The sequence below is a fragment of the Oxyura jamaicensis genome, chromosome 1 (genome assembly GCF_011077185.1).
Source record: "Oxyura jamaicensis isolate SHBP4307 breed ruddy duck chromosome 1, BPBGC_Ojam_1.0, whole genome shotgun sequence".
NCBI lineage: Eukaryota > Metazoa > Chordata > Aves > Anseriformes > Anatidae > Oxyura > Oxyura jamaicensis.
The window spans coordinates 98,288,725-98,299,891 of record NC_048893.1 but is presented as its reverse complement, the minus strand read 5'-3'; positions in this window follow the sequence as shown (position 1 = coordinate 98,299,891).

The window sequence follows — 11,167 nt, the reverse complement described above, 5'->3', positions numbered from 1 at the left end:
TACTTTTATTTGGTGGTAGCTACTTTAAAACTCTTTTCATGAATCTTCCCCTGTCAAAGCTCTATAAATGAGCTAATGGTTGTTTTACTAATGGTTACCTTGGTCTCACTAGTTTTCTTCGTTTTTCCAAGAGCACAATCTTTCTTATGTATGCCTTCCATCTGGAAATAAATTGCTCTGAATTAGATAGACCTTTTTAAAAGTTCAAAACTTAAGTTTTAATTAAGCAGTCCTTTTCATTCATTATTTTCCTCCTAAGGGGCTCTAAATCTTAGTCTGTTTCTGCCTGATATACAGAGATTACTGGCTTATATTATCTTTTTATTTATATATTCACTTTGAACAAACTTCGATGAAGCTACGAACGTTACTGAGGATTAGGTGTGAACCATTTTTCATATGTTCTTTTCCTTCCATCTGTAAACATTGTGTCAATAACAGTCATTTTGTGAATCAAGCCCTGTCACTTTCACAGTAACAAAAATTATTACCTTTTCATTAATCACTGAGAACAAATTAGTATTGTGAAAACAAAATGGCTGTATTCTTATGAAAAATAACACTCTCTCTATACAATTTACTAGATGACTGATAATTTTATATGCCTCAATACCAATTTAAGATTGAAAGGCCCAGACTACCAGATGGAAAACAGAATTGTCTAAATGTAGTCAGTATATGAGTCTAATTTTGTGCAATGTGTGGTGCTTAGGCATATGATGAAACTTTCAGTCCCTGACACAATAAAAGGTCACTTTCATGACTTGCTTGTAATTCCCAGTCTTTCTTACAGCCTATATAGAGCATCTGCCTGTTCTTTGTTCAGGCTGTCAGGTAGTCTGAAGTTCTTAAGCAATATTGCTTCCTAATCATTAGAAGTTATTCTGGATTTATTATACAAAATGATTAAGAAATATCTATTCCAGATGTCTATACAAAGACTCCTGTGCTAAGTAGAGATACTGGGAACTAATAAAGCTATTTCTCCTGAATGTTGCTACCTACAGAAAAGAAGCCAATTAATTACAAATATATTTTATTATTATTTATAAACTAATTCTTAAATAGAGATGCTTACATCTGCCTCTAGCTCCAGATGGTGCAATTTAGCTGCCTATGTTATTCATGAGTCGTCTTTGGTTTTAAACAAATACTTAACCCAGCAATTGTCTTATCAAGAATTCTCCATTTCTTACAATTGAAACCTAAACTGCACTGCTGCTTTAATTCTCAGAACAGGGAGTTTTCTGTCTCACAGGTCAAAAGTACAAGGGAAAAAAAAATCTTTTTAATATTTCAGTGCAGCAGTCACAGTTGTAGAACTGCCTGATACTGTACCCTCCAGTTACCAGCAAAAATCCAGGCAGCAAATTTAATCCAAAATTCTCGTGAGGTCTGACCGCATGTAGAGAGTAGGACAGACTTTTTTATGGTTATTATTTTTTTCCTGCCACATCACCTAGTCATTGAGTTTACATTTATGTTCCAGGCCATAGGAATACCTTTTCCAGCTTAGAGCAAATTCTTCAGCACATACAGCAATGTTGTGTCCTTGTCCTAAAATCTGCCCAGGAGGAAGCAATGAGCAGGCTTCCAGCTCTCTGCCAGGACAGACAGGTGCTGGATGCCGTTCTTGTAGTTCAGAACCATAGTGGGATGGTGCAGCTGCTCCTAGGAACACTAAAGAAGGAAAACAAAACAAAACAATAAAACTAAGTATGGGATATTCTGTAGGAATGTAAAAAACACAGCACATATAGTTTGGCAAGGTCCTAGCAAAGTTATGACACAGATCCATCGTATGAAAAGCCCTGATAGGTATCTTCAGATGTCATTCACCTGCCTACTGGAATAATAAGCAGAAATGACTGAAAAACCCTTCTGCTATGTTATGCTATGGGTGGAAATTTTGCCTTAAAGCTTTATTACCAAATAATGTATTTTGAAACAATAGTAAATTCTAGTAAGTTATAGAATTATTCCATTTTGACTCTCGTCTTTGTAAAATCTCATTCTTATAATACCAAATTCTTAGAATGAATATAAAATTGACAATATTCTTTGAGACTTTCAAAATAAAATAAATCTGAAGAGCTTGTGTTTACCCTTTCAGATCAGTAACACATAGCTATTGAGATTAAAACCGTAAGTGAATGCTTTCCAAACTACTATGTTAAAAACTGACTGGAAATATATTTTCACATGAAAAATCTCAAATCTATGTATTCAAATAACTATTTCTGGAGTGATTTTGGAGACCTTTCAAAAAACATTTGAAAGGTAAAATTGAAATTAAGGTAATTTTTTTCTTATTATTTCTTTGTATGCTCCTCTACTATTTTTTTTTTTTTCCAAAATTAAGATAAGTAAAACATTTGAAATAGCTTAAACCTAATCTGATTTACTGGTTATGTACCTAAGTTGGTATGTCCTTTCATTATGAAACCTTCCTGAAAGACCATTTCTTCTCCTGTGGTCTGAAAAAAATAGCATAGCTTCCTTGTATTTAGATAGAAGAGAGTAGCCATAACCATGCTGGTAAATCAGTGTTGTGGGTATGTGCTGAGCAGCTGAAGGTTTTTTGGTTTTATACTTTTACCACATTACCTAGATCTTGATCTGATTTCAGCTGAAGTTACCAACACAGCTGCTCAAACCAGGAATAAACCCAGGAGCAGAACTGACACCTGAAGGATGTGCAAGTGAAATCCATGTCACCATAGGCAACCACTGAACAAGAGATTTGGGATCACTTTTTTGGCCAAGATGATCAAAACTTAGGTTCATTCCAGATACTTTTCCTATGGCTAAACACCTAACCTGAACTACTGAAAAGAATCTGTTAATTCTTTGGACTTTTCAGTCATGGTTTCTTAATCTGCCATGAACCAGTCCCTCTAAGCTCTTGTCTTACCTGAGCAGGGAGTGCTAGTTAAGGGGCACTTACAGAAACTCTTTCTAGTCCGTTCTTGGCCATCAGTGTCTTCTTTCCACCTTTTACAGGTGACACTTTGGGGAATGGAGATGTAGCAAAGCTGTGAGTGGGCCCCAGTCTAAGCTGTGAAGTGCCAGGTATGAGCACTTGTAAGCTCAGAAGCTATGGTTAACTATGTAAGAACTTGTTCTTGGTAGAAGAGCTTCTGTCTTACTGAGCCACAATTCACAGCTAAGGCTGGAGATGCTTACCAAGTTCTTTGCTGTGGGGGTCGTTCCAAATTATTTTCTCAACTAGGCATCTAGACACATGCTGAAAGAATTATGTCTGTCTCATGTTGAATTCAGCTTTTAGAAAATACAAGAAATTTTTCCTACTGTCAATCTTCAGGCATTTAAGAGCTCTTGTAGAGTTAGTATCTTGTCACAAGGGGGACTTTTTTAATTTGATGTGCCATGATACCCAGTGAGGAATTAAAGGTGGGAAATTTCAGCTCTTTTGGAAGATTGAAGAGTCACATCACCAAAACAAAAGTACATTTAGCAAAGCACTGCCCCATCTTGATCAATATGCTCACGCATTATCATGTCATCATCATTTGGCAGATAGACAGTTTTTACAAATCTGCTACAGTATTACTAAGCTGCCACTTCAGGCCATTTCCTATAACTCTCAAAGATACACGTCTTTAAAACTAAAAAGTATGAGTTTTTTTACTTTACTTTTTCCAACATATTTTGACAGTGAGTCCTCACCATTCTTTCTTCTGATGCACGTAGACCATTTTACAGTCAATAAATGATATCTGAAGCTACCACAGTGAACCAAAATCTTCCCAGATACAAATATCCAATTATAAAATGCAGCTCAGGGTTTAACAAATTCTTTTCTGACCCTGTAGGTGATAAAGTGATGGCCAGAGGCATGGGTTTCATTATCCATATCTTTATCACAGCTCATATGACTGTTAATGCCAGCAATTAGTTTAATCAGATTTTCAATGAGAAATTTTCTTTATGAATCTAGCAAACTACATCCTGATCACTTTGTTCCAGCTTTCTAAGATAGAGACATAAGCACTCTGAATGACCATGTATCTATTGATTATGAGCTTGGACAGACTTAACACCCACACAATAATAAGACACGTCCAAATGAGCATTAGGATCCAAGACAGATCAAGCATGCAGCAATTGTACCTATCAGCCTCATTAGCTAACCCTGACCATCCTTCATGCTTCACAGAAGTGCTTTCTGCATTTTAAAACATCATTAATGGGGAAAAAACGTGTTTGGGATCCCAAATTACTGCTTCCATGTAACGTTCTTCTAATGTATTTCTGTGAGCATTCCAACTAGCTGTTTATATTTCATTTGTGTTGCTTTCCAAACCATTTGACCCATTCCTGTATAGTACAATACTGTATCAGGTATATCTTATGCAAAATGAGAAGTACAACAGAGAAATGCCTAGAGAAAGCTATTTTTAGAAATGGTGGTTTAGACTACTTAGGCTATAATATTCATTGGTTCTCTTCCCAGCCAGAGAATTCCTTCCATTTATTTTTGTTCCAACAAACTTCCCATATTACCACTCCTTCTAATCTTCTATATGTGGAAAAAAAAAATAAAAATACTTTCCTGTAGTCCTTGTGCTTTGATTACTGAGGAATCATCACGAGCAGAGTTATTCTACATAAATTCACAAGCCTATCAGGTAGAGTGAATGGAAACAATGTATTATATCTGATCAAAAGACAGCAACCTCATATTTGAAATTCCAGCGTTTTGACATTTAGTTTTTCATCACCCTGAAATAAGAACAAAACTTAACAAGACTCTAGCAATAAAGAAATTTTAGAAAACATTGGAGTGGGGGGATGGATTCAAATCTCTTTTGCTGTTGTTTAAAAAGTATTTATTAAGAGGTCAGAATCCTGTCACATTGTGGTCAGGATACCATGTCCTAGAATATATGGAAGTAGCATGCAAAGAGAAGAATTTATTTTGCTGTTATCATTTTATATATATATAATATTTATATGTATGCATGCATGCACATATATATATCTCCTGCGATATTTTTCGTCAGAGCAAGAACTTTAGCATGTATGTGTCTTTCAAATCCCAGACCACTCTTGTAGTTACCAGGCTACAGATTATTAGAGTCCATAACTTTCACTGTACCCATTTCAGCTCCTGGAAAACTATAGACTGTAATGACGTGAAGGGAAACATTTTTCAACAAAATTTCATCTATCTTTAGCAGAATAGCTTCTGTATCTTTCTAGATGTTACCAAAGAATACAAGAACCTAAATACAATAGAGGTGTTTTTCTGATGTTACAAGGACAGTGGAGCATGAGGAATGATGCCCTAAAACCAGAAGTCAGGCTATTATTTTAGGTATTATATGTGAAAGCATCCCTTCTGGCCTGTCTCCATTTGTAAGAATGAACCATTCCAATGCCTGCTTAGGCCCTTCTGTTCATGATCCTGCCTTTGTACCAATTTGAAATAGTATAACTTTGACATTCCTTTAAACTGAGATCCTAACTGGCAATGCTTTACGAATAGTCTCTTCAAAAGATAATTCTAAGAGGAACAGAACCAAGGAGTCTGCCAGTGAAATAGAATTATATCTAAATCTTGGATACTCTGTGATATAAGTTACTGAAAAATGAAAACAATCTCACAGAATATCATAGTGCACAGCAAATGAGCCATGAGAGATTTGGTGGGAAAAATGAAAGGTGATACACCACTATAATAACTCCAACCGTTTAAGGACAGCCTGTGAGCTGAAAGTACAGAACAGTTTTAGTAAACACAAAGTTTGAATGCTAGGAAAGGTCTTACCTTTAGAACAGTTCCTATAGAACAAAAGGCATACCTCATCTTTTATTAACAATTTGATCTCCAGCAGCAGACTTCAATCTTCAGTACAGGACTGCACTAACACTGAAAATCAAAAAGCACAAATTACTTTGCATACCTGTAGAAGACAAAATAAAAATAATACAAAACAACCACCACCACCAGATTTTTCTCTTTCATACCTACTACTTAATATCTTTGCCCAAAACATCTAGAAACAGATTGTCAATCAGTTATCTTTACTTATTGGCATAGTACATATACACACTAGCAAGACTTGCATGTTCACTTAAATGTCTCCCTCCACCGTAATATTTCTCCAATGACTAAAATGAATACTAGCACATATTCTGAGGCCCACTTATTTTGTGAATAATATGCTCAGTACAAGTACTACTTATTCATTTTAATTTAATTTAATTTAATTTTATCACAGACAGATACTATGCATTGTTTTTTTACTCTCCTTTTCCTTTCCCACAAACCAGGAGAAGCCACCCTGGCCAAATGCGCTCCTTTTGAACAAGTGACACTGTAACACATTCCCTGTACCCAGAAATAAACAGATTAAGAAATGTTTGAGAGAGTGATGCTTTTAAAGACAGAAAATACTTTTGTGACCTGTAGACCTTGCCTCCCACTTGTTGCTTGAGTTAACTCCTGAAGGTGAGGTGAAAGGTAGGGAGCAGTTCTGGCACTTGGTCTCATGGAGAGGGATTCTTCTCCGTGTACTCTTCAATCATCATACATGGCAGGGTTTGGGCCATCCGGCCTTGGTAGAACAGCCTGAGCAGAGCAGCCTAACTGGAGCGAGGCATTTACTGCTAACTGATTGCTGTGAGTTCCTCTTACAATTTTGCTTGAATATCTACAAAACATGCAGACATATTTTACAGGAGAAGATAGGAAACATTAAAGTTAGTAAATGGGCAAATGCCTGGTTCTGCTTGAGCTGAGCTGTGGGAAGACAAAAGAGTACATCTTACATAGCAGACGGACCATGAACATGCATGCAGCCTTACTGCTCACATCCTGCATTAGGCCTCAGTAGTTCTTTCATTCTTTCTGATTTTGTGAGACCATGATGAAGATGTTTCTCTTGGCTCTGCAGCCATTGGGCTAGGTTCAGCCTCTCTCCAATACCATGAGCACCCCAAGTACCCCATCAGAAGATGCTTTAGGTTTATCTTGTAGCAGTGCATTATGGAAGAATGCTGTCCTGAACCTCCCAAATTCAAGACTCAAAGAAATGGAAAACAATACAGTTTTGCTTGTTGTTGTACATACTCATTTCAAGACACTCTTGCCTACTCGATACTCATTTTCAAAAGTATTGCACAGACAGATAAGATGGTGGACAGATTCTTCCTTTCATTAATTTTGGAAACCATAAAGTATTATTTTAGAGCTGGCCATTGCTCTTGTTCTTTTCAGACAAGAAAAAACAACTCTTGTCTTACTGTGAAATATATGTACACATTTATATATATAAGTTGTTTATTTTTCCCTTTTGCTAAAGATAAATTATCTAACCTGCTGAAGGTTAGAGAGATGGTTATATTGTTTCAGGGTAGTCCAGAAATCTACCTCAGGTTAGGAAAGAATGGAATTATGGACATACTGCATGACATCCAAGTGCTCTGATTCCCCTGGGATATTAGAAAGCTAGAAGGTCCTGCTCAATACAGCTGTTCCATGAGTGAGCTGGTAGGTACCTCATGGACACAAGGTTGGCAAGCAAGGGTTCCTGATGTAGCTGTAGATTTAGGTAATGGCCCAACTATACCGCCTCTTTTAACAATTGCTCAAGTTGGTTGGTGCCCTACAGTTGATCATAGGCTTTAGAGTATACGCATTGCACACCCATGAGGTTTGGATGATTGGTAGAGGGCCCTGCAAAGAATGCAGTAATGCGCGTTCCTGAGAGCGGTGTGTTTCTCCTACACATGGGGCAGAGTTCCACAGTCACTTGACACAAGGACACAACCACTTCAGCAAAGGGTGGGAATATGACTGCAGTCTTCAATGGTGTCAAACAACATTGCTGTACACTGCTAACATTACCCCCCAGAAAGTTACATCAAAAAAATTACTTCCAAATAAGTTAACCACTTGTTACTTGCTAGGAAGGAAGGCTGTGTTCCCAGTCTGGTCCCCCTACTCCATGCACTGAAAAAAATGAAAACCAAAATGTTTTCTAAAGCTCTCAGTTATAAATCAGGAGCTTTCAGATAGTTTAGAAGCGCTTGTTTGCAGGGACTCATCTCTCATAAAAGGCTTGTTGCTGCTCTAGGGAAGAGTAAAATAGCTACTGATGACATTCAAATCATGGTCTGCCTTCTCAGCCATTAATTTTAAATATGATTCATACTCCATTATGCTCTGGAAACCAAAGAAATTATCCTTTATTGTATCTAGCCATTTTTCATCACTATGGACTCATAATGACCAATTTTACTCTTCCCTGTTGTAATGTGCTTGAAAATGTGCAAAAATTAACCCGACTGTTTACATCTGCCTTTAATTCAGCTTCATAAGGATTTCCCAGTGTAAATATGTATTTACACAATAGAACAGAATTATTAGCAGCTAACATACATAAACAGCATTAGCTTTTAAATTGATTAAATATTAGTGCTTGCAGATTATAAATAAGTCTGGGTCAATCTTCAGGGACCAAACACTACTGAACTTTATCCTACTTAAACAGAAATCTAAATAAAAACATACCTTTTAATGAATACCTAAGTCTGTCTTAGGCCATTTTAATAACCATGGAAGTGAAGTCCAAAAATGAATAGGTTTATACTGTTCATCCTCATTTATAACACCAATACATTTTAGTTAAAAAATAAAAGAAAGGTCACAGGAAAAAAAAAAAAAAAAAAAAAAAAAGGTCCTGGGTGAAGTTTTCAAAAATCCTGATGCAATTCCATGTTTCAGCGATGTGACTTTGCACAAATCATCTCCTGTATTTACAAACAAATTGCTGTACAAGCAGAGACACCAGACAACAGGACAGGTACACCTCATGAAGCAGAGACACCCCCTCCTTCACCTGCAAGGGACAGGGTGTATCCTCTTACCTCAGGAGGCAACTGGAGCTCTGAATCCCAAGCCAGGGCCAAGTTCTTCCTCAAAACCCTATATGAGAAGTGATGCTGCTCTTCTGTAGTCTCACTAAGCTTTACTCTGTGAGCACAGTTGAATGGGGTTTTTAAGGTCCTGGCTCCCTGCTTCCCAGCCCTGCCCTCACTGGGGGCTGCAGGGCCGCTGGCTGAGGGAAGCTGCAGGAGGCACACAGTGTGGAAATAGGACTGGAAATAGCTCAGGGAAATAGGGACGTAGCTAAGTCTGATAAATATCTTATGGATCGGGACAGGGAAGTAAATAATATCTATTATTACTAGCTACTTATCAAACAGTAGCTGAATAAAAGCAGTCAGCAGGGCCTGATGTACAGCATTCTCCAAGACAATGCAGTTTTCATTTCTGTCAAGTGCAAGAGTTCACAGGTATCAGGGGCCAAATCAACTGTTGCAGGCATAAAGGTTTTATTAAAACAAAACTAAACGCCTCATTACTCTTAAAATAATGGTGATGAGTGCTGGGCATAACAGGACTTGTAAATGCCTGGTTTGTTTTGGTTTTGGTTTTGTTTTTTTTCAGAGTAAGGAGTTACCTCTACCAGTTGGCAATAGCAAATGTTACGCAGCTCATACAGCTTGTCACACGTGAATTAAGTCCAACACCTCCCACGAATGCAAGCCTCAAAGAGCACATTTCCAACGTAATCAAAAAGATCTGATCTTAGATTAAGCTCCTGATGGATAAGTGGGGAAGTTAGTCCTATTTTTAAAACCTTAAACATGCTGCAAGAGGGAGAAGGTATAGGGCTCAGGTGCCTCATGGAGCTGAGGGCTGCAGGCCAAGGCACTGATGGCCTGCAGTTGCATTAATAACTGTATGAAGCAACTAGAAATAGGAAGAAGAAGAGCAGAAAATGAGACAAGTAGCTAACAACTCCAGCAAAGTTAAGAAAAAGAAGAGAGGTTCTTCTGGAACAGAGAGGTCAATGGAAAGGCCTGAGTTTTGTTCCTACCATGGTCAGCTTTCCCTGAATTTTTGTAAATTGCACTCGATTATATCAGAAGGTAACTAATGTAGATTACATATTCCTAATGAAAATAACAAGGCATCAAATACTGGCTACCTGATTAAGCAAAAGAAAAGTAAAAACATATAATTTTCTCCAACCATTATTCTTATGAGTAATAGATCTACATGATGTTTGCCAGTCACTGTAATGACTTCCAATATCAAACTTACATTTATCCTGGCCACATTTCTTTTTTTTTTTTTTTAAAAAAAAAAAATGTTTGCAGCATTTTAAGGAAAATGTTGAAGATGCCACTGAATTTATCTTGAATAAATAATCCAAGTCCTCACTTAAAATTGTTCCCACTTTGACCTCTGACTTGTCAGAGGATGACTAACAACTAGACAAGCTGTCTGTGCTGCCCAAGTTATTTGTTGTCTGTAAAGGCCTCCAGTCCATTCCTATCCTCCTATAGACATCCACCTTACTTAAAGCCAAAAATCTTGAGCCCCAAAGATTTTGCACATTAAGTCAATTAAAAACGTACCAGAATAATAAACAATAACCTGGAGAAAACAGTAAAAAACAATTTAATTGCTGAGTGGAATTCCTGAGCTGATAAACAGTCCTGAAAAATTCCAAATTCCTGAAAAACAGTCTGCAGTTTTTGTGTGTACTTTCTCACAGTTCTTTTGAGCTGGAGAGAGAAGCAAGAGAAAGCAAGCAACCAAGGTACTGTATAGCCACTTTCCCCTCACCATTTTTATCCTGTCTCAAATGAATGTTAAAATAAAAATGAACACTGCAGCAACACAACATGAACCAAACTATGAAATGTAATGTCCTAAAGATGGTTTAGAATGAATGAATTAGAGGAAAAAAAAAAGTTAATCTAATTATAAAACTTATGGCCATAGTTATTTATGTTGCAGATATTTGCTGTGATTCTTTGCAAAGCTTTAAATTTGTAATCTAAGAAAATATATTTTTTTTCTGCAAAATGACTGAGATAACCAGCGATAAGAAATTAAAATGAGCTATACAGAAGCCAATGTATAGTTACATTAGATGCAATTTTGCTGCTGAAATTGCCTTAGTATTGTAAGCTGTTAAAAAACACTTTTCTCAAGCGATCAACATCTATTTACAGAACTGTATCTTTGGGTAATATGCACAGGTAAGAATCATGCTGAATTTTCTTTCATGAAGCAGCTCAGGAATAGATATTCAGATACTCATTTATAACGTGTCAACTA